This window comes from Hyla sarda, chromosome 2, assembly GCF_029499605.1.
Source record: "Hyla sarda isolate aHylSar1 chromosome 2, aHylSar1.hap1, whole genome shotgun sequence".
Lineage (NCBI taxonomy): Eukaryota > Metazoa > Chordata > Amphibia > Anura > Hylidae > Hyla > Hyla sarda.
In genome coordinates, this window is record NC_079190.1 from 156,340,559 (window position 1) to 156,364,764 (window position 24,206).

Genomic DNA, 24,206 nt, shown 5'->3' on the forward strand with positions numbered 1-24,206 from the left:
AGAAAGAGGAAAATTACATATACATAGTAATTTCAATAGGAGTATAAGGGTATGTGCACATGATTTTAGATGCAGTTTAAATGCAAGAAATGATTTGACAAAATATAGAAATCTTAAAGTTTGCTTATCACCCACACTCCCCCCGCCCCAGGCACTTTATTGGTATAAAATTAACTTTTTTCCAAAGTTGTGTCCATAAAAAATGGCTTACAAAGTTCTTTATATTACTATACTTAAGATATTGCAGCTTAACCCAACAAAGTAAGGCATTGAGACAACGGAAAGTGTTATCATCTATTTAATGCACAAGCAGTCCCTAAGTACAGTGGCACCTGCTCAGTTAACAAGTGCAGAATACAAACTACAAACACAATGGGGTAGGGGGATAAGTAAAAACTGTCATTCTTAGACAGTGAAAGCTTAGACTAAATAATCTAAGAATCAATAATAGTGGATCAGGCGGTTTTATGAAGGGCAACTTTCTGACTGTATATTTTAAATTTGCAACTTTAACTGTTATAAATTGGTGCATTTGTGGCACATATTAGACGCATTTAAGCCCTTCCTATGGTGCATGTCCTTTAAGACTCAATTCAGTATTTTGCACAGATTTGATGCGCAGGATTTTCTGCTGAAGATTTCAAAGTATACTGAATGACTTGAAATCCTGTGCATCAAATCTGCACAGAATACTGTACGTGTGAATAGACCCTAATACAGTTTATTTTTTATCTGCGCAAATTGCATGAGATATTTGGCCCACAAAGTTTTATTAAGGTCTCTCAGAATGTGTGCGCAAATCGGTCAGAGGCGCAGGTGTCGTAAAAGCTTAAAATAATGTCCAAAAAATACAGTTGTCGGCACTACCTTAATATGCGCTGGTATGAATGGGTGAATGAATGGTGTCCCGGGTATACGGTGGGGATGGTAAGCATCTGTGGGGTGCACTCCTGTATAAATGTAGTCCGCAAGTAACAATCATCCACAAAGTAAAGAGGCACTCACCACTTCTTATGCTGAATCTTCTTTAATCGTGCAAAAGGTAAATGATAAAATAGTCAGATAAGGTTAGGACGCCAACCAGATGGTTGGCGTCCTAACCCGACCTGACTGTTTTATCCTTTACCTTTTGCACTATTAAAGAAGATTCAGCATCAGAAGTGGTGAGTGCCTCTTTACTTCTTTGTGGATAACCTTCAAATAAGCCTTAGGCTAAGTTTCCACTTTTTTTTTTCTCAAAACACCAAGAAAAACGCCAATTCTGCCTCATGGCGTTTTTTTGGCCAAAAACGCTGCGGCCAGATGTTAGCTGTAAATCAATGAGAAATCGCTAAATTCTTATACCGCGTTTTTTCACTCTTTTTTGGAGTTTTTCAGCTCCTTGGCGGTTTTCTAAAATCGCAGCATGTTGAGCCACTGGCGATTTTTGTCAAAATCGTGGCGTTTATCTCCCATAGAAGTCTATGGCAGTGAAAAAACGCCAAGAAAAACAAACAATATTTGGGTTTTAACTTTGACTTTTTTGCAGGCGGTTTTTATTCTTTTTTGGACTTTAGCGATCCAGAAAAGTGATGGAGATACCTTTTTAATAAAATTTCGTAGGGTACCATTAAAAAAATAAAAATAAAAAAAAGATACAGTAGTGAAGGAAAAATTTTATCTAACGAAAGGTATCTTTTTTTATAACAAAATTTTCATACATTTTTAAAAGTTGGATCAATTTATGTGGGCGGGCGAGGACCTAATAATGTAGCCGACAATAATAAAAATGTAGTGTGTGTATGTTTTTCACTTTTTTTCTTAACCTCTTAAGGACTCAGGGCGTATGGATACGCCCTCACACCCTGGGCCTTACGGACCCAGGGCGTATCCATACGCCCTGGCGTTTTCCGGTCCCTGCCGCGTGCCGGGCAGAGATTGGAAGTGGATGCCAGCTGAAATGCTTCAGCAGGCATCCAGGGCAAACGCCGAGGGGGGCCATGTAGAAATCGCCCTTGCGATCTGCGGCGATACCGGGCTGATCAGGTCTCTGGGACACGACCGCCCGGTAATTTTGCATGATCCCGGTTGTCACAGACAGCCAGGACCATACTAAAGTATAGGAGCGAGGTGGCAAGCCTGCCACATCCTCCTATCCCCTGTGATCCGTCGGTTAGCAATCGCAGGGGGGGGGGCGGTTACTTCCTCCCGTCCTGCCCCTCGAAGTCCAGAGAGGACGGGAGGAAGACTGGAGGATGCGGCGGGGTACGGGGGAGTGCTGGGGCCGGCCCCAGTACTTACCTTGTCCCTGAAGACCCGGATACCGGCGATGAAGGTGGCGGCGACAGACGAGTTCCTCTTAAGCCGCGGTCGGGCCCTTTACAGCAATGCCGTAAAGTGACATGCATTGCTGTAATGGGACCCTGTATACTACAACTCCCAGCATGCCCAGACAGCCCTTGGCTGGGAGTTGCAGTTTTGCAACATCTGGAGGTCCACAGTTTGGAGACCACTGTGCCCTTCCAGATGTTGCAAAACTACACATCCTCAGCATGCCCTTACTGTCCAGGAATGCTGGGAGTTGTAGTTCTGTAACATCTGGCCCTTCAGATGTTGCAGAACTACAACTCCCAGCATGCCTGGACAATTTTGGCATACTGGGAGTTGTAGTTTTGCAACATCTGGAAGGGCACAGATTGGGAACCACTGTATTAGTGGTCTGCAAACTGTAGTCCTCCAGGTGTTGCAAAACTACAACTCCAAGCATGCTGGGAGTTGTAGTTCGGCAACATCTGGCTCTAAAGAGGTTGCCGAACTACTACTTCCAGCATGCCTGAGAATGTTTGGGAGTAGTGGTTTTGCAACATCTGGAGGCACACTGGTTGGGAAACATTGCCTGTTTCCTAACTCAGTGTTTCCCAACCTGTGTGCATCCAGCTGTTGCAAAACTATAACTACCAGCATGCACTGATAGACTGTGCATGCTGGGAGTTGTAGTTTTGCAACATCTAGAGGTTACCCCCCCCCCCCCCCTGTGAATGTGCAGGGTACATTCACATGGGCAGGGGGCTTACAGTGAGTATCAGGCTGCAAGTTTGCGATTTTTTTGCTCTCCTGGCACCATAGGGGCTTCCTAAATGCGACACGCCCCGAGCAAAATTTGCTCTCAAAAAGCCAAATATGACTCCTTCTCTTCTGAGCATTGTAGTTCGCTCGTAGTGCACTTCTGGTACACTTATGGGGTACCTTCATACTCAGAAGAGATGGGGTTACAAATTTTGGGGGGTATTTTCTGCTATTAACCCTTGCAAAAATGTGAAATTTGGGGGGAAACACACATTTTAGTGAAATTTTATTTTATTTTTTTACATATGCAAAAGTCGTGAAACACATGTGGGATATTAAGGCTCACTTAATTCCTTGTTACGTTCCTCAAGGGGTCTTGTTTCCAAAATGGTATGGCACATGTTTTTTTTTGCAGTTCTGGCACCATAGGGGCTTCCTAAATGCAACATGCCCCCCCATATACCATTTCAGAAAAACGTACTCTCCAAAATCCCCTTGTCGCTCCTTCGCATCTGAGCCCTCTACTGCGCCCGCCGAACACTTTACATAGACATATGAGGTATGTGCTTACTCAAGAGAAATTGGGCTACAAAAGTATAAGTATACATTTTCTTCATTTACCCCTTGTAAAAATTCAAAAATTGGGTCTACAAGAACATGCAAGTGTAAAAAAGGAAGATTGTGAATTTTCTCCTTCACTTTGCTGCTATTCCTGTGAAACACCTAAAGGGTTAAAAGGCTGACCGAATATATTTTTTTTTAAATAACTGTTTATTTAGACCGAATATCATTTTGAATACTTTGGGGGGTGCGGTTTTTATAATGGGGTCATTTGTGGGGTATTTCTATGATGAAGACCCTTCAAATCCACTTCAAACCTGAACTGGTACCTGAAAAATAGTGAGTTTGGGAATTTTGTGAAAAATTGGAAAATTGCTGCTGAACTTTGAAGCCCTCTGGTGTCTTCCAAAAGTAAAAACTTGTAAATTTTATGATGCAACCATAAAGTAGACATATTGTTTATGTGAATTAAAAAAAAATTATTTGGAATATCCATTTTCCTTACAAGCAGAGAGCTTCAAAGTTAGAAAAATGCAAAATTTTCTAATATTTCATAAAATTTTGCGATTTTTCACCAAGAAAGGATGCAAGTTACCAAAAAATGTTACCACTATGTTAAAGTAGAATATGCCACGAAAAAACTATCTCGGTATCAAAATGATAACTAAAAGCATTCCAGAGTTATTAATGTTTAAAGTGAGAGTGGTCAGATGTTCAAAAAATGGCCGGGTCCTAATGTGTAAAATGGCTGGGTCCTTAAGAGGTTAAATTTTTTATTTTTTTTTAGGTAGTACTACTACTCCCAGCATGGAACACACTGCTCCATGATGGGAGTAGTAGTACCTGTACTAATTGACAGATCGCCCGTTGCGATCCTCCTGTATAATGTATAGATGCAGCCGGCCAATATTTGGTCCCCTGCACTGCCGTATATATACACAGATTCACATTTCCTGCAGAGAGCTGTGATTGGCCAGATACTTCCAGCCAATCACAGCTATCTGTGGGAAATAGGACAATTATAAAAAAAGAAAAGAGGTGCGCTCCTGGTGTAATACTGCGGGATGAACAAGAAAGGTGTATGGATAAATTGCACCTTACCGTGTGGTGTTGTACTAAGAGTACAACACCTGAGATGGCATATAAACTCGCTCAAGTCGGTGACAGGTGGCAGCCTCGGTATCCGATTCCCGTAACTTCTCAGTCCGGTATAGAAAGTATAAAAAGAGCAAAAGGTGAGAGACTATCCGATGGCGCCTTCCTGAATGATTCCAAATTGCCGTGAGTTTAAACAAGGCAATTTTATTAGAAATAGTGCAACATAAAAGTTTCGAATCCGGACCGGATTCTTCGTCAGGCAGAATGATTCACAAAGAAAATGCGCCAAGATTTAAATGTCCAAGTCCCACAACTACCGCCGGGTCATAGGGCAAAAAATTGGGAGGAGAAACATTACATCACATTACACAATCTATATACAAAAATCCATATACATCCAAACGTTAATAACAATAGGTTAAAAAACCAAAGACATTAAATTAATGTACTTGTGCAACAAGAAGCAATTTAAATGAACAAATTACGCTCCTATATCTTCACTCTGAAGTCGCGGCACTAGCCGCTATTTACGGGATCCACTGCCTATAGTCAGACAGTAAATCTCTAGAGCGGACCGATTGCGGAGATGGCGCACAGATTAAACACTCCACCGTTTGTTGCAGCGCTGGAGCCGCTGGGAAAAAAGCCCACTGTGACTCAGAGCTAATACAGAAACAATTCAGATGCGGTGCTGCCTATACTCGATAAAAGAAAAAAAGCGCAAGACAGCTATTAAAGAGGTGCGTAACTGACACATAAGAGTTCCCATCGGGAAAGTCCCATTGCAGAATCAATACCAAATTGTATAGTGACTGCCGGCAATAAAAAATATAAATGAAAAAGGTGTGAAATATAAAAAATAATAATAATATAAGAGGGTATATTATTAACTGCCTCTTGTACAATTAAAGGGGTATATTAGTAACTGCCTCTACAAAGTGGTTATATATATCAAAATGACAAATAAAAAAATATATATAAAACAATACAATACATAATGAACCCTCATTGCATATAAATCTAGGGGTAGAATAAATATTGAATAAAAAACCCCGTTCTCATAAAAAACCAATTCTATACGAGAATTCTATATGGAATTAATTAATTTCATAATGCAATGTATCTAAAAACATAAAATATCTGCCTGATATAAATGATACTAAAAGAAATCACATACAAGTGTAGAGACATAGGTAAAAATATTTATATTATCGTCTCTGTAATCTCATTAAGACCACGTGGGGAAATGGTGCCTAACTTGAACATCCAGTATACTTCACGTTTTTTTTAGGAGTTCAAACCGATTAGAATTGTGTGCACCAATGTAATCAATGGGAGTAACTTGAATGGGAGCTGCCTCATTGGGGTGTTGTAAGGTGCAATGACGTGATAGCCCATGAAGTAGAAATTGTTTTTTGATGTTTTGTCGGTGCTTGTTGATCCTACAGTGCAAGGGTTGGATTGTTCTCCCTACATACTGGAGACCACAAGTACAGTCAATGAGGTATATCACGAACGAGGACTGACAGGTGAGTCTGTGTTTGATCTGAAATGACTCGCTAGTAGCATATGATGTGATAGCATTAGTTTTATGTCTAATCTCTTTACAGCACAGGCAGCGCTTGACTCCACATCTGAAACTCCCCAAAGGTAAATCATCTTTTACATTTTTATTTTTGTGTTGCCGAATCTGATTGGAGCCTGCAGATTTTTCAAAGTCGGAGCCCTCCGAAAAGTTACCTGCGGGCAATCCGGTATTTTCCCTTTAAGGTGTATGTCATTTAACAGAATATGCCAGTTCTTCTTTAAAACCTCACGTATTCTGTTTGAGGAGTTGCTGAGAGTTGTAATAAAATTAGTTTTTTGCACAGCAACAGCCTTATTACTGATTTTTTCAGAATGCAGGCATTCTTTCTGTGTTTTCTTATGGGCTTTTTGTAAAGCCTGTTTAATGATCATTTTGGGATACTTTTTTTCTTTAAACCTGGTCTCCAAGATTCCAGCTTCTTCTCTAAACATACTGTCTTCCGTACAGTTTTTTCGAATCCGCTGAAACTGGCTAAAAGGAACATTTTTGAGCCATTGCTTATAATGCCCACTGTTAAATTCCAAGTAGCTGTTAACGTCAACACTTTTAAAAAAGGTAGAAGTAATAAATTTGCTATTATCATGAGAAATACAAAGATCCAGAAAACGTATTTCATTTTTGCTGGCCTCTAAAGTAAACTGTAGTCCCCAATCGTTGTCATTCAAAGTTTCTAAGAGGATCTCGGAGGCATTATCTGGACCATCCCATATAAAAAATAAATCATCGATGCATTTCTTATACATAATAATAAAAGGGGTGATTTGGGGGTTACCCATAATGAACCGTGATTCAAAGGCGCCCATAAACAGATTGGCGTAAGCCGGTGCCACCTTAGAGCCCATGGCAGTCCCTTTACACTGCTGGAATATTTTGGTATCATATATGAAGAAATTATTATATAAAATAAATTCCAAACATTTAGTCAGAAACTTTTTTTGGGGGTGAGGAATTTTATCGTCTTTATCTAAGTAGTCTTGCACACATTTTAGACCCAGAGGATGAGAAATGTTTGTGTAGAGAGATGTAACGTCACATGTGATAAACTGATAACCAGATTTCCACGGTAAACTCATCAATGATTCAATGAGTTGTGTGGAATCTCTCAAATAACTTGGTAAAAGTAAAACATAAGGCTGTAAAAAAAAGATCTATATAGTGTGCCAGGTTACTACTGTGGGAGTTGGTGTTAGAGATGATGGGTCGACCGGGGGGATTACTGAGGGATTTGTGAATTTTAGGTAAAAAGTAAAAATAGGGTTTGTTAGCATGGCACATTTTAAGATATTTGCTTTCTTCATTATTGAGGACGTTGTCCCTAACTCCTTCATCAATAAGGAGGTGCAGATTCTTTTCTACTTGTGGAAATGGATTGTATGAGACCTCATGGTAGAAGGTATTATCAGACAAAATCCAGATGCCTGCATTCTGAAAAAATAAGTAATAAGGCTGTTGCTGTGCAAAGAACTAATTTTATTACAACTTTCAGCAACTCCTCAAACAGAATACGTGAGGTTTTAAAGAAGAACTGGCATATTCTGTTAAATGACATACACCTTAAAGGGAAAATACCGGATTGCCCGCAGGTAACTTTTCGGAGGGCTCCGACTTTGAAAAATCTGCTGGCTCCAATCAGATTCGGCAACACAAAAATAAAAATGTAAAAGATGATTTACCTTTGGGGAGTTTCAGATGTGGAGTCAAGCGCTGCCTGTGCTGTAAAGAGATTAGACATAAAACTAATGCTATCACATCATATGCTACTAGCGAGTCATTTCAGATCAAACACAGACTCACCTGTCAGTCTTCGTTCGTGATATACCTCATTGACTGTGTTTGTGGTCTCCAGTATGTAGGGAGAACAATCCAACCCTTGCACTGTAGGATCAACAAGCACCGACAAAACATCAAAAAACTATTTCTACTTCATGGGCTATCACAACATTGCACCTTACAACACCCCAATGAGGCAGCTCCCATTCAAGTTACTCCCATTGATTACATTGGTGCACACAATTCTAATCGGTTTGAACTCCTAAAAAAACGTGAAGTATACTGGATCTTCAAGTTAGGCACCATTTCCCCACGTGGTCTTAATGAGATTACAGAGACGATAATATAATTATTTTTACCTATATCTCTACACTTGTATGTGATTTCTTTTAGTATCATTTATATCAGGCAGATATTTTATGTTTTTAGATACATTGCATTATGAAATTAATTAATTCCATATAGAATTCTGGTATAGAATTGTTTTTTTATGAGAACAGGGTTTTTTATTCAATATTAATTCTACCCCTATATTTATATGCAATGAGGGTTCATTATGTATTGTATTGTTTCATATATATTTTTTTATATGTCATTTTGATATATATATATATAACCACTTTGTAGAGGCAGTTACTAATATACCCCTTTAATTGTACAAGAGGCAGTTAATAATATACCCTCTTATATTATTATTTTTTATATTTCACACCTTTTTCATTTATATTTTTTATTGCCGGCAGTCACTATACAATTTGGTATTGATTCTGCAATGGGACTTTCCCGATGGGAACTCTTATGTGTCAGTTACGCACCTCTTTAATAGCTGTCTTGCGCTTTTTTTCTTTTATCGAGTATAGGCAGCACCGCATCTGAATTGTTTCTGTATTAGCTCTGAGTCACAGTGGGCTTTTTTCCCAGCGGCTCCAGCGCTGCAACAAACGGTGGAGTGTTTAATCTGTGCGCCATCTCCGCAATCGGTCCGCTCTAGAGATTTACTGTCTGACTATAGGCAGTGGATCCCGTAAATAGCGGCTAGTGCCGCGACTTCAGAGCGAAGATATAGGAGCGTAATTTGTTCATTTAAATTGCTTCTTGTTGCACAAGTACATTAATTTAATGTCTTTGGTTTTTTAACCTATTGTTATTAATGTTTGGATGTATATGGAATTTTGTATATAGATTGTGTAATGTGATGTAATGTTTCTCCTCCCAATTTTTTGCCCTATGACCCGGCGGTAGTTGTGGGACTTGGACATTTAAATCTTGGCGCATTTTCTTTGTGAATCATTCTGCCTGACGAAGAATCCGGTTCGGATTCGAAACTTTTATGTTGCACTATCTGTGGGAAATAGGAATATGTGTATATATACGGCAATACAGGGGACCATAGAAGAGCGTCCGCCGCATCTATACACTATACAGCAGGATCACAGCGGGTATCAGGAGTGACATCCACTGTGATCTTTCCTTAACTGCAGGTACTACAACTCCCAACATTGAGCACACTCTGCTCCATGCTGGGAGCTGTAGTACCTGCATTAATAGACAGATCGCAACAGGTGTCAGGAATTACACTCGCTGCGATCTGACTATTAATGCAGGTACTACAGCTCCCAGCATGGAGCAGAGTGTGCTTCACGTTGGGAGCAGTAGTACCTGCAGGTAAGAACAGATCACAGCGGGTATCCCTACTGACACCTGATGCAATTGTCCTGTCTATTGCAGAGATGGAGCGGCTTTCTCCTGTGCTCGCATCTCTGCACTATACTCCGGCCAGTGATATGAATAGAACATCACTTATTCAAATTTATGGAGTATAGTGCAGAGATGCGAGCACTGTATAGAGTAGCTCCACATCTCTGCTACAGTGGGGAATAAAAGTTTGGGCACCCCAGGTAAAAATGTGTATTAATGTGCATAAAGAAGCCAAGGAAAGACGGAAAAATCTCCAAAAGGCATCAAATTACAGATAAGACATTCTTATAATAGGTCAACAAAAGTTGGATTTTATTTCCATCATTTACACTTTCAAAATAACAGAAAACAAAAAAATGGCATCTGCAAAAGTTTGGGCACCCTGCAGAGTTAATATCTCGTACTGCCCCCTTTGGCAAGTATCACAGCTTGTAAACGCTGTTTGTAGCCAGCCAAGAGTCTTTCAATTCTTGTTTGAGTTATCTTTGCCCATTCTTTTTTACAAAAGTCTTCCAGTTCTTTGAGATTTCTGGGCTCTCTGTCACGCATTGCTCTTTTCTCAATTATGTTAACGTCAGGAGATTGTGAAGGCCATGGCAAAACCTTCAGTTTACGCCTCTTGATGTAATCCCCCGTGGATTTCGTGGTGTGTTTAGGATCATTGTCCATTTGTAGAAGCCATCCTCTCTTTAACTTCAGCTTTTTCATAGATGGCATCAAGTTAGCATCCAAAATTTGCTGAAATTTTATTGAATCCATTTTTCCTTCTACTCGCGAGATGTTTCCTGTGCCACTGGCTGCAATACAACCCCAAAGCATGATTGATCCACCCCCATGCTTAACAGTTGGACAGAGGTTCTTTTCATAAAATTCTGTTCCCCTTCTTCTCCAAACGTACCTTTGCTCATTCCGGCCAAAAAGTTCAATTTAACCTCATCGGTCCACAGAACTTGTTTCCAAAATGCATCAGGCTTGTCTATATGTTCATTTGCAAAGTTCAAACGCAGATTTTTGTGGTGAGGACGTAGAAGAGGTTTTATTCTGATGACTCTTCAATGAAGACCCTATTTGTACAAGTATCTCTTTATAGTGGAATGGTGTACCACAACTCCAGTGTCTGCCAGATCTTTCTGGAGGGATTGTGCAGTCAAATGTGGGGTTTGAATTGTTTTTCTCACAATCCTGCGAGCTGTTCTGTCTGATATTTTTCTTGGTCTTCCAGATCTTGCTTTAACTTCCACTGTTCCTGATGACTGCCATTTCTTAATTACATTCCGAACAGAGGATATTGACATCTGAAAATGTTTTGCTATCTTCTTATAGCCTTCTCCAGCTTTGTGAGCATCAACTATTTTCAGTTTCAGATTTCCAGACAACTGCTTAGAAGAACCCATGGTGTTGATTGTTGGGGCAATGTCAGATGAGTCTGGGCATTTAAAACCTTTGAGATTGATATCACCTGGTCTTCCCAGATGATGATTGAGAACAATCCATGACAATGGCAGTTCTCAGCTTTGCAAAGGGGGCTGTGCATGCTATAAATTCTGCAGGGTGCCCAAACTTTTGCAGATGCCTTTTTTTGTTTTCTGTTATTTTGAAAGTGTCAATGATGGAAATCAAATCTAACTTTTGTTGACATATTATAAGAATGTCTATTCTGTAATTTGATGCCTTTTGGAGATTTTTCCATCTTTCCTTGGCTTCTTTATGCACATTAATACAAATTTTTACCTGGGGTGCCAGAACTTTTGATCCCCAATGTATATAAATTTCGTTAAATAAAAAAATTTCCATCACTACTGCATCCTTTTTTTTTTTTTTTTTGGTACCAAAAAAAAAAACAAAAAAAATAATGGTCAGGTGCAATTTCCACACAAATGAAAAAATGCCAGAAAAAATGCCAGATGCAGGAAATTGCACTGCCGTTCTTTCAGGCATTTTTTCTTTCAAACAAAAAAAAACGCAGGACAAAAAAACTTAGCCTTATATTCCAATGCTCAAATACTTGGCAATTCAAACATTAAAAGGGAAACAGACAGGCTGTTAACCTGCATTTAACTCAATATACTGGGTTATAGTGCAGGTGAACAGCATTAAAGTGAGGGGTCACTTACTTGAATTAATGAAGCATTGGCAGAATTATAGTTCTTCAGTCTTCTAGTTGTATAGTGAGCCCAGGGTTGGGAGGGGGTAATATGGAAGAGGCAGGGGAGCTGGCTCCTAACATCCATTATGCAGAGCTGCACAATACAACTAGGACACTGAAGACGTCAAATTCTGCCAATACTTCATTAATTTAAAGCATACTTGTCATAGTGCAAAAAAATAAAAATTAAATAAATAAAGAGGGGATATATTACTAAGTACCTAATCCTGATCATGTACATATATTTTATGTGTCTAGGACCTATATATCCCTGACAAATAGCATTTATATGTTGCTCACTTGCTCTGTGTTCTTGCCTTGTGGAGGGGGCGTGTCCGTCTCTCTCCCACACTGTGGATGACTCATCTGCTCTGAGTCTGAGAGCAGCATGGCAGTCTGCAAATCACTGCACAGTAGTTTTCATGAATACATTCTCTATCTGCTCCTAGTAAAGATGGATGCTAATCCACATAGCTGCCACTATGTCTTTCATTCAGCTTTCACAGACTCCTGAATTTCTGAACACCTTCTTTGTCATTCAGGAGTCAGAGAAAGCTTTGACTATTCAAGCATGATGGAAGTTGCAGTGTTTATAAAGCACTGTGTTAGAGAAGTGTTGCCTTTAGCATGCCAACACATCCTTAGTCTATAGTTTTGCAAGAGCTGGAGGCACACAGCTGAAGAATACACAGAGTTTAACAAACATTGTACCCCCAGCTGTTGCAAAACTACAACTCCCATCATTGGAGTTGTAGTTTAGGAACAGCTGAAGGCTGTAGTGGTGCAATGGTGATCTCCTATACTGGATACCAACACACTTAATGGCCAGTATCCAGTATGCTGCAAAATACAGAGTAATTTGTCTGCATAAAGACAGATGACCCCTAGTGGTCGCTATTTTCATTTTAGATTTTTTAGTAAAATTGACTTTTTTAATAAATGTATATTTAAAAAAAAAAGTCATCTTATCAGTAGTACTACAAAATATAAAGTTTTTCATAATGACAGTGCTTCTTTAAGTGACCCTGCATTTTAATGCTGTTAACCTGCACTTTTACCCAATATATTGGATTTAGTGCAGGTGAACAGTCTTTTAGTTACACTTTAACCACTTCCACAAAACAAACAATGCACTCTGAAAGTCTTCAGACCCTTTCACTTTTTTCCCCATTTTGTTATGTTATGCCCTTGCGCTTAAATAAAAAAAAAATCTACTTTTCCACACAAATCTGCACTCAATACTGTATAATGAAGAAATCTTTGCTAATTTATTGAAAAGGAAAAAGTTAGTTTTTCCTTTTTAATAAATTTGCTAGCTGGGCCTGTCCACTGCCAAAGCCTGCTGTCTGTTACAGGAAACCTGGAGGAAAGAGGGAAAAAAAGGCCCAGACCCTGCCCAGTGACAACTGGAGGGGCAGGGAGGTATTACTGTTAAGCGGGGCTATTTCACCATGACGGTGAACCAAAGGCAGAGTAGGCAGGGAACGTTTACTTGAATTTGTGGTGTTGCACAGCAACTCCTGCTGAGATTACGCCAGGCTTACGGGAGTAGTTTGTGAACAAGCGACGCCCCCTACTGTTAGTCACGTCTAACCCCATTTTCAGCACGTTTTTTCCTTTAGGAAAAATTCTCATAAAGCTATTTTTTTCAGACAATAATTTTCTGTTGCTTTAGGTGTATCCCTAGTATTGATAGTAGATGGAAACATAGAATATGTCGGCAGATAAGAACCATTCGGCTAATCTGGTCTGCCCAATATTCTAAATACTATCAATAGTCCCTGGCCCTATCTTATATGAAGGATAGCTCTATGCCTATCCTATGCACGCTTAAATGGGCACTGTCAGATCCAAAAGAAATTTACAGTGGGGCTAAAAAGTATTTATTCAGCCACCAATTGTGCAAGTTCTCCACACTTTAAAAGATGAGAGGCCTGTCATTTTCATAACAGGTATACCGCAACTATTAGAGACATAATGAGAGAAAAAAAATCCATAAAATCACATTGTCTGATTTTTTAAAGAATTTGCAAATTATGGTGGAAAATAAGTATTTGGTCACCTACAAACAAGCAAGATTTCTGTCTCTCACAAACCTGCAACTTCTTCTTTACAAGTCTCCTCTGTCCTCCACTCGTTACCTGTATTAATGGCACCTGTTTGAACTTGTTATCAGTATAAAAGACACCTGTCCACAACCTAAAACAGTCACACTCCAAACTGCACTATGGCCAAGACCAAAGAGCTGGCGAAGGACACCAGAAACAAAATTGTAGACCTGCACCAGGCTGGGAAGACAGAATCTCCAATAGGCAAGCAGCTTGGTGTGAAGGAATCAACTGTGGGAGCAATAATTAGAAAATGGAATACAAACAAGACCACTAATAATCTCCATTGATCTGGGGCTCCAAGCAAGATCTCACCCCGTGGTGTTAAAATGATCCCAAGAACGGTGAGCAAAAATCCCAGAACCACATGGGGGGGACCTAGTGAATGAACTGCAGAAAGCTGGACCAAAGTAACAAAGGCTACCATCAGAAACACACTACGCCGCTAGAGACTCAAATAATGCAGTGCCAGATGTGTCCCCCTGCCTAAGCCAGTACATGTCCGGGCCAGTCTGAAGTTTGCTAGAGAGCATTTGGATGATCCAGAAGAGGATTGGGAGAATGTCATATGGTCACATGAACCCAAAGTAGAACTTTTTGGTAAAAGCTCAACTCATTGTGTTTGGAGGAGAAAGAATGCTGAGTTGCATCCAAAGAACACCATACCTACTGTGAAGGATGGAGGTGGAAAAATCATGCTTTGGGGCTGTTTTTCAGCAAAGGGACCAGGACAACTGATCCGTGTAAAGGAAAGAATGAATGGGGCAATGTATCATGAGATTTTGAGTGAAAACCTCCTTCCATCAGCAAGGGCATTGAAGATGAAACGTAGCTGGGTCTTTCAGCAATGATCCGAAACACACCGCACAAGCAACGATGGAGTGACTTCGTAAGAAGCAATTCAAGGTCCTAGAGTGGCTAGCCAGTCTCCAGATCTCAACCCCATAGAAAACCATTGGAGGGAGTTGAAGGTCCGTGTTGCCCAGCTACAGCCCCAAAACATCACTGCTCTAGAGGAAATCTGCATTGAGGAAGGGGCCAAAATACCAGCAACAATGTGTGAAAACCTTGTGAAGACTTACAGAAAACATTTGACCTCTGTCATTGCCAACAAAGGGTATATAACAAAGTATTGAGATTAACTTTTGTTATTGACCAAATACTTATTTTCCACCATAATTTGCAAATAAATTCTTTAAAAAAAAATCAGACAAATGTGATTTAATGGATTTTATTTTCTCATTATCTCTCTCATAGTAGAGGTATACCTATGATGAAAATTACAGACCTCTTTCATCTTTTTAAGTCGGAGAACTTGCAAAATTGGTGGCTGACTAAATACTTTATTTCCCCACTGTATATGTTGTTACTGATGAAAATGAAAGAACTTTTGGATTATGGTTGTTTTAAAGATTTTGAATATTTAATAAAGAAAATGGCTCCTGAAAATCCCACGATTAGAGGTCCCCATACCTACTGGGACACTAAAAATATTGATTAGTAAGCGCTGATAGGGACCATGCAATCTAACTATATTTTATACCAGATGTCTGGCTCCAACACACTGCCTACAGTATTCCAAACGAAGGAGATCAAAGTATTGTCTCCGAAAAGCCTTGAAGGTTTTGTGGATCAGAAGAGCCACTGTAGTAACGCCACTACTTGGTGCTAGGACAATCGAGCAACCCGCAAGTCGCACACAGTCAAGTTGAGAAGCCGCCAGCCAGGGCGTTCTCCCGCTGCAACATCAATAAGGATCCTGTAGCTGAATTCGGGACACAAGACACATTAGGATAATAATAACCACCAATGAACTAACCTGAGGACACTGAAAGTAATCATATAACAACAAGGAGTGTATGCATCTGTGATACAAGCTAGACGCTATTTATATTAAATCCCGGACTTTAGTACAGCCCATCAGTGAAAACCCACAGCATGCAGGAGCGTGCACCAATATAAAAAAAACTTCATTCTTTTTAATACTTATCACTAGGTACCTAACAGTACAGTTGTAAAACACTATATGAATCATAGAGCCTGTAAGTTGTACTATATCACACTGATCTATTCCTTTTTACCCTCTTTTAGCACTTCTGAGAATCAGCTACTTGTCTATCCACATTAGATCTGCCAACATAATTACTGCATCATCTAGGAACAATAGCACAGGTAAGTGTTGTAGGCAGCCATCTGGTATAAAATATAGTTATATTGCATGGTATCTATCCAAGTCCCTATTAGCGCTTACTAATATTCAATATTTTTCAGTATTATCTGTTAGTAATAAATATAAGGAGACGTACTTTTAGTTCATGCAGCAGACAGGGCACACTATTACACTTATCCCTACATCAGCGCTTGTGATACATCCATTAATAAGCAGGACCTGTTCCATTCACATGAATTGGAAATGTTACTGTGCATTTTTGTGACTTTTTCCAGATGTCATTGTACATGTGCTCTGCTGTAAATGGTGGTGGGTTTAGTGTAACTTTCTACTGGAGTCACCTTTCACTGTCTCCCTGGCTGTGATTAGAAATGAGCAAACTTACAGTAAATTCGATTCGTCACAAACTTCTCGGCTCAGCAGTTGATGACTTATCCTGCATAAATTAGTTCAGCTTTCAGGTGCTGCGGTGGGCTGGAAAAGGTGGATACAGTCCTAGGAAAGAGTCTCTGTTACGCCGAGCGCTCCGGGTCCCTGCTCCTTCCCGGAGCACTCGCGGCGTGTTTCAGCGTGCAGCACCCCAGTCAGACCCGCTGACCGGGAGCGCTGCTCTGTTATCACCGGTGAGGATGCGACCCGTGTAGCGGGACGCGCCCGCCCGCGGGTCGCATCCAAATCTTCTCACCTACCCCGTCCTCCTGCTGTCCTGTCCCGGCGCGCGCGGCCCCGCTCTCTAGGGCGCGCGCGCCGGCTCTCTGAAATTTAAAGGATAAATCATCAACTGCCGAGCCGAGAAGTTTGTGACGAATCAAATTTACTGTAAATTCGCTCATCTCTAGCTGTGATGATAAGAAGCGCATTGCTGGAAATGACCTGTACAAAATTTCAGGATTATTATGGATTCAGGATTATTATTAAACTATAGATAGTAAAATGGAAAATGAAAAAAAAAAAAAAAAACATCAATTCTTTTAAAAAATATGGTTAAGATAATTCCTAATTATGAAGTAAAATCCTGGTCATGTGCTGTGCACCTGCATGATCAATACACGGCCAAGGCAGACTTTCACCCTCTAGAACAGTGGTCTCCAATCTGCGGACCTCCAGATGTTGCAAAACTACAACTCTCAGCATGCCCGGACAGCCAACGGCTGTCCGGGCATGCTGGGAGTTGTAGTTTTGCAACATCTGGAGGTCCGCAGGTTGGAGACCACTGCTCTAGAACTAAACAAGAAATGTTCCCCATCACTACAAGGAGAGATCTCTAAGGAGGTTTAATAGAGAGGCGCATAATGTCACTAGAGACTGAAGTAGTGGATCCCATGGCTGCAACTGGTTTGTTGTTGGCTAAAATGGGGTGCAGAGTCTAAGGGAGCCTTGGTCCTCACCTATAACTCCTGTAAGAACGTTTGGACTTTGCAGTTGGTTATCCCCGGGCTGCAGTAGCCAGAGTAGGGATCACACGCAAGAGGTGCATATCCACACACATCCAGGAGTCCAAACCACTAAATAGGAAGAGGGTAGTGCCACATGGCACTAGAGATGAGTAACAGCACCAGAACACAATTTAAAAAAATACATCTAGTACACTTTATATGCAGAAACCAGAATCCTCCATGAATAAGCCAGCAGAGGTGGCCCACAGATAGTGTAGAAATGAATTGGAACATTTACATTCCTATTACTCACTGTGAGTGCATATTATGCACTAGCACCAAGAGACTCAATAGATGGTCTGATAAATAAATTCTGGTCAAAATAAAATAGTTACTAAAAAAAAAAAACTTGTCAGAAAAAACAAACATTACAATTAAAAAGGCACGATATAAAGAATGTTAGCTAAAGATTTCATGCCTGTATTGATAGCCTTGTAAATGAGTAGCAGAAAACAATTCACCTGACTACTGCTACTTTTTAGAGACAGATCAAGGTTATTTTATGTTCTCACAATACAAAGCACTGAAGTAAATTGAATTCTTACACTTAATAAAAGTGTGTCGGTACCCGAATTTACTCTTACACAGGGAGCCCATGAGGCTGAAACTGACGCTGCTTCCAGATGTACTCTGGTAGTTGTGCATGCGCCGTGCCATGAGAGCAGAGAGGGAGGCCGTGGATATTGATGAGCCGGGCGGAGCGCCCGCCCGGCAGAAGATCACGTGGGGTGCCCGGAGCTCCGGTCCTAGCTCTGCCCATGCTTCAAGGACCTCATTTACATAAAAAGAAAAACAGCGATAACGGTGCAACGGCTGGGCCATTCAGGACATTGTAAGTATCATTTTGATCAGTATCACCCGCACTACGAGCCTGTATGACAGGTTAGTGCCGGTGATGCTGATGACTGATTTGCTTTAACAAATACATATGTAGAGGGAAAAGGGATGCAATTCCATTGTAAAGAAAAAAATTGCAAAACAAAAAAATATATATTTCAAAAGGAGAACGAGAACATTCTCAGTGGTGTCTTGTCTGATATTCCTATTAGATGAATCAAAAAGCCTGGGATAACAAGCCGCTATGCCTTAATTTAAGAGCTTTGTTTGACACATTTCATGTGCAAATCCTTATTGCTGAACTGATAAATGTATTATATCCCAGGGCCTCGACAGCTAACAAATACGTTTTGTATAGTCAATGTGTTTCACGGCATAATCAAAACACTGAGCATCAGTTCACTTTGTGGGACTGTGAGAGGGAAACTAATCATCAAAGTAACTTTCTAAGCATTGTCATAGACATCCGAAATCTTCTGTCTGTGTCAAGAAAACAAATGTCTGAATTTATTTAGATAACGCTGCTGTTTAGAGGAGAAAACAAAACATCAAAGCAAGCAACAGAAATTGTGACCAGAGGCAGCGGCAAACTTCAGGAAACAAACAAGATGTGAGGTTCAAGGAAAAGGCTAAATGAAAAAATGATAGATATACAGTCAAAATGATACTTTGTGCATCACAGCATTACCACTTGTGTATACAACCAGCTTACACTGTACTAATGGTTGTGCTTGGGACACTAGGTCCAATATTTATGTACATACACACATACAGCAAGTTTTTTTTTATCTTTTAGACATGAGAGAGATGTTTTCCCATTTCTGTCACCTTTCTGTCATGTAAGGGATCAGGCCACTTATGACTACTCTATTTTATAGGACATAAAAATTTTAGACATTAATTTGAAATACGGCAGCTCTAAAATGGCCATTAAAACCAAGGTTTTCTTTCCTTTGTGTTTACTTGCAGTCACAAGTACCATCCTGTTTCTGTGGCAGATATGTATGTGTACATCAACACAAGATATTACCCCATAATAGCAAACAAAAAGACAACCTTGCTTTGCAATGACCTTCTTCCTCTTACCACTTCTACTAACAATCGAAAGCACCATTAGGATAAACAAAGGGATTACAGAGCTATACTGCAACCTACAACAAGGCTTGGAAATGTCTGCCTTGGTGGTTTTACCATTACATCAAGTATTTTTTACAACAAGAATAGGGCTGTCTTCAAATGGAAAATAACAGAACCCCAATGGAGTAAAGCCAGAATGTCATAGCTTTTGTGGCTCCCATAATTAGAAGGCATGTTAAGTCAGTAGAGCAAATGGCACCAACATTAGTGAACAGCCATTTGCAATGCTATCATTATGCAGCATCATAATTACATAAAATATAGTACTCTGAGGAAAAATAAATGGAACACCTCTATTTTTACAGTCAAGTTTAACTTTTCCTGACACACCTCCCATAACCACTAACATTGCCTCTTTCCATCAGTCATGAAGCTTACATATCTATTAATAAACTTCTAAAAATCTCTTTGTTTTAGCGGCATAATACATCTGACCTGACAGAGTTTTAAAGGGCAATGACTGTTGCTGAGCACCTGGTAGTGGCATCTGTAAGGCTGCATTCACACTGCAGTTGAAGCGTACGGCTGCCGGATCTGGCTGGGGGAGGGGAAAACTGCGCTCTCGTACCCCAGCCGGACCGGCGCCGAACTCCATTGACTTTAATGAGCCAACAGGAGTCAAACTGTGAATCTGGTTGCGGCATTTTTGTTCCGTATCCGGTTTTGTGACCAGACCAAAATCCATAGTTTATTACAGTTTTAGGTCCAGTCACAAAACCGGATACGGGCCAGAAATGAGCCGACCGGAGTCACTGTGGTGCTGGAGCGCACTGTTTTCCCCTCCCCGGGCCGAATCAGGCAGCCGTACGCTCCAACCGCAGTGAGAATGCAGCCTAACCTGAGCTGATTAGTGTATCAAGGTTTATTTGATCATATCTTAGTAAGCAAAGACTGGCAATACATCTGTGGACAGAAGTAGCTGGGGTCAAAAATCAAAGCTTGACTCAAGGGACAGAAGAGCCAAAAAAATGAAGTTAAATGAATGTTTAAGGGCACCAGCATTAGTAAAGACAGTTTAATCATTTTTTAGGATGATAATGCCATAAAGCAATAAGGAATTTCAAAAAAGGCATTTTAACTGAATGACGTGGCCAGCAAAATTGTCCAGATCTCAATGTGGCTGAAAATTTGTGGTAGAACTGGTCATGACAAGGTTGCTTCCTGCAAAGCTGATCAACCAGGAAAGTAGGACGCAGCTCAATGTAGAATATTGTTTAAGTCCATGCCCCAAAGGATTCAGGCTTCATGAAAACCTGAGGATCAGCAAAGTGCTAACTGTGATTTTCTTTTTTTTAAACCCCTTTATGCACCATGGCGTACATGAATGTCATGGCGAGCGGTATCTTAGGGTCCATGCAATACTGACATGTATAGCATACAGCAGTAAAGATGTACTTCTAAGTACTATTACAGCGATCAGACAGTCGAAGCACTGCAGTGGACAAAACAAAAAGCAAAAAAATGTAATAAAAAATGTTTACTACAAGATAATAATAAAAATAATGTATGCTTCTCACAGTTCCAGAGAACAGCTCTATCAATCCAAATGTAATGCGCCTTAATCACTATTATAGGCAGCATTTTGGTGCACCTGTGAGGCCAGAAACATATCAGCCTACTTGGGTGGGTCTAGTAGCCTTCCTCCCTCCTCCCACTGTATTTGTGCTTAGCCACGCTGGAGTGAACTGGGAGGAGGCTATAATTGCCCACTGGCCCCTGGCATTGCCTATACGGCACAGTCTGGTTTAGTGTTAGGTCCCGTGCCACCTGAGAAACCTTGGCGTTGGTGTGCGGGCTCAGGTATGTCCTTCATCTAAGGATATACTGGCGAATGTCTAAATTTTAACATCATTTTGAGGGTTAGTCATACGTCACTGTTTACACCTAAATTTAAGTATTATTCTATAGGTTACACATCCACACTTTTCATCGGGTGTAGGATGCTATTGTGGCACTTGTAGTCTGCTGCAGGCATCCTCCATTGTATTCAAAAAAAGTCCAGCTCACCTGCTGTGTTCCGTGCACGGATCCCCACTCACTCACCGTGTCCAAACCATCAGAAAAAAATGAAATGATCCAGCACTTTGGAAAACTGCAGCTTTACTGCAGAATTATAAAACTACATCCCTTCCCCTTATCCCCTTACACCCTTCCCTTCAATTCCCTGGTTGGACTTGATGGACGTATGTCTTTTTTCAACCATACTAACTATGTAACTATGTAGCTATTGTAGAATCCTCTTTAAAAAAACAGCATGGAACAACTTCAACACTTCACAAGGTCTGACACATCTTGACGCATTTCGAGCGCATCCGCTCTTTGTCAAAAGATACAATCATCGGTATCTATCACATGGAAATAGGTAGTTCCACAGGTGAATCAGATACATTAAAATGACACAGCACGGCAGTAGGAGGCAGCAGCGGCAGGCAAGTGAAGAAGGCGGTGGCATTGGAGGCAGCAGTGAAGATCGCTGTAAACTGATCTTCACTGCTGCTTCTAGGAGTTTCAAAACTACAACTCCCAGCATGCCCAGACAGCCTTTTGCTGCCCGGTCATGCTAGGAGTTGTAGTTTTGCAACATCTGGAGGGCCACAGTTTAGAGACCACTGTGCAGTGGTCTCCAATCTGTGCTCTTCCATATGTTACAAAACTACAAATCTCAGCATGCCCAGACAGACCAGACATGCTGGGAGTTGTAGTTATGTAACATCTGGGCCTTCAGATGTTGCCGAACTACAACTCCCAGCATGTCTGTGCAGTCTAGGCATGCTTGGAGTTGAAGTTTTGCAACATCTCGAGGGCTGCAGTTTGGACACCACTACACAGTGGTCTCCAAACTGTTCTCCAGCTGTTGAAAAACTACAACTCCCAGCATGCCCTTCGGCTGTCTTGGCATGCTGGGATTTGTAGTTTTGCAACAACTGGAGGCACACTGGTTGGGAAACATTGTCTGTTTTCTAACTCAGTGTTTCCCAACCTGTGTGCCTCCAGCTGTTGCAAAACTATAATTCCATGGGAGTTATAACACAAACCAAAAAAAAAAACACATGTGACCGCATTTTAGAAACTACACCCCTTAAGGAATGTAACAAGGGATATAGTGAGCCTTAATTACCCACAGGTGTTTGAAGAATTTTTGTTGAAAATGAAAAAAAATAATTTTCACTAAAATGCTGGTGTTATCTCACATGTAAGAGGCCGGATGGCTCCTTACATGACAGTGCACTCAGCCTATCACCGACCGAGGCGGGACATCACTGCAGCCGGTGATAGGCTGACTGCTCTCTGACGTTCCCATCCCCAGCGTGAGGCCATTACCAGAGCAACAGGGGAACGTAGGAAGGTGAGTTAAAGGAGTAGTCCGGCGCTCACTTTTCTCATTTTATCCCATCGGGGCTGCAAAATAAAAGAAAACAAACTTTCTCTTACCTGCCAATGAGCCCCCGGAGCTCCGGTACACTCCGGTACAGGCGTTCGGTCCCCGGGCTGTATTCTTCTTACTTCCTGTTAGCCCCGAACGTCACACGGAGCTTCAGCCTATCACCAGCCGAGGCGGGACATCGCTGTGGCCGGTGATAGGCTGAAGCTCCGTGTGATGTGCCGGGCTAACAGGAAGTAAGAAGAATACAGCCCGGGGACCGAACACCTGTACCGGAGTGTACCGGAGCTCCGGGTGCTCGTTGGCAGGTAAGAAAAAGTTTGTTTTCTTTTAGTTTGCAGCCCAGACGGGATAAAATGAGAAAAGTGCGCGCCGGACTGCTCCTTTAAAGTTTCTTTTGTTTATTTGTTTATTTTTGCAGCCCGGGCACAGGAATATGTAGTACAGTACAGATTTCCAGTGCCGGTGGCCCACAACTCTCAGGAGCACGAGGAGAGTGGTGCTTGCGGGTAACATGATTAGTTCCCTGATGTGGGGGACAGCGCAGTGCTGGGCTGATAAACTGGGGGGGGGGAGGAAATACTGTTAAATACCGTGGAACTGCCATAATTTACAAAAATACCGTGATACACATTTTTGGTCATACAGCCCAGTTCTAATCTAGGTGCAGTTTCCAAAATAGTATGCCATATGTTTTTTTTTATTTGTTTTTTTTTGCTGTTATGGAACCATATGGGCTTCCTGCCCCCAAAAAACCATTTCAGCTAAATTTGCTTTCAAAAAGCCAAATGTGGCCCCTTCTCTTCTGAGCATTGTAGTGCGCCAGCAGAGCACTTGACATCCACTTATGGGGTATTTCCATACTCCAGAGAAAATGCCCCCCAAAATTTGTAGCCCTATTTCTTCTATTACCTATTGTAAAAAAATTTAATTTGGAGAAAAAACTGCATTTCAGTGTAAAAAAATGTTTTTATTTACACATCCTAATTTAACAAAAAGTCGCCAAACACCTGTGGGGTGTTAAGGCTCACTGTACCCCTTCTTACGTGCCTTTCGGGGTATATATTCCAAAATAGTATGCCCTGTGGTTATTTTGTTTTAGTTTTTTTGCTGTTATGGAACCATAGGGACTTCCTTAATGTGACATGCCCCCTAAAAAACATTTTAGCTAAATTCACTCTCCAAAATCCCATTGTCGCTCCTTCATTTCTGAGCCCTCTAGTGGACCCA

The 24,206-nt window shown here is 40.9% G+C and overlaps 1 protein-coding gene across 4 annotated transcripts in view; it reads right to left on the bottom strand.

Moving 5' to 3' along the window:
- Window positions 1–24,206, bottom strand: part of ABCC4 (ATP binding cassette subfamily C member 4) — a 371,576-nt gene that overhangs the window by 218,927 nt on the left and 128,443 nt on the right. The gene's annotated exons all lie outside the window — the stretch shown is intronic.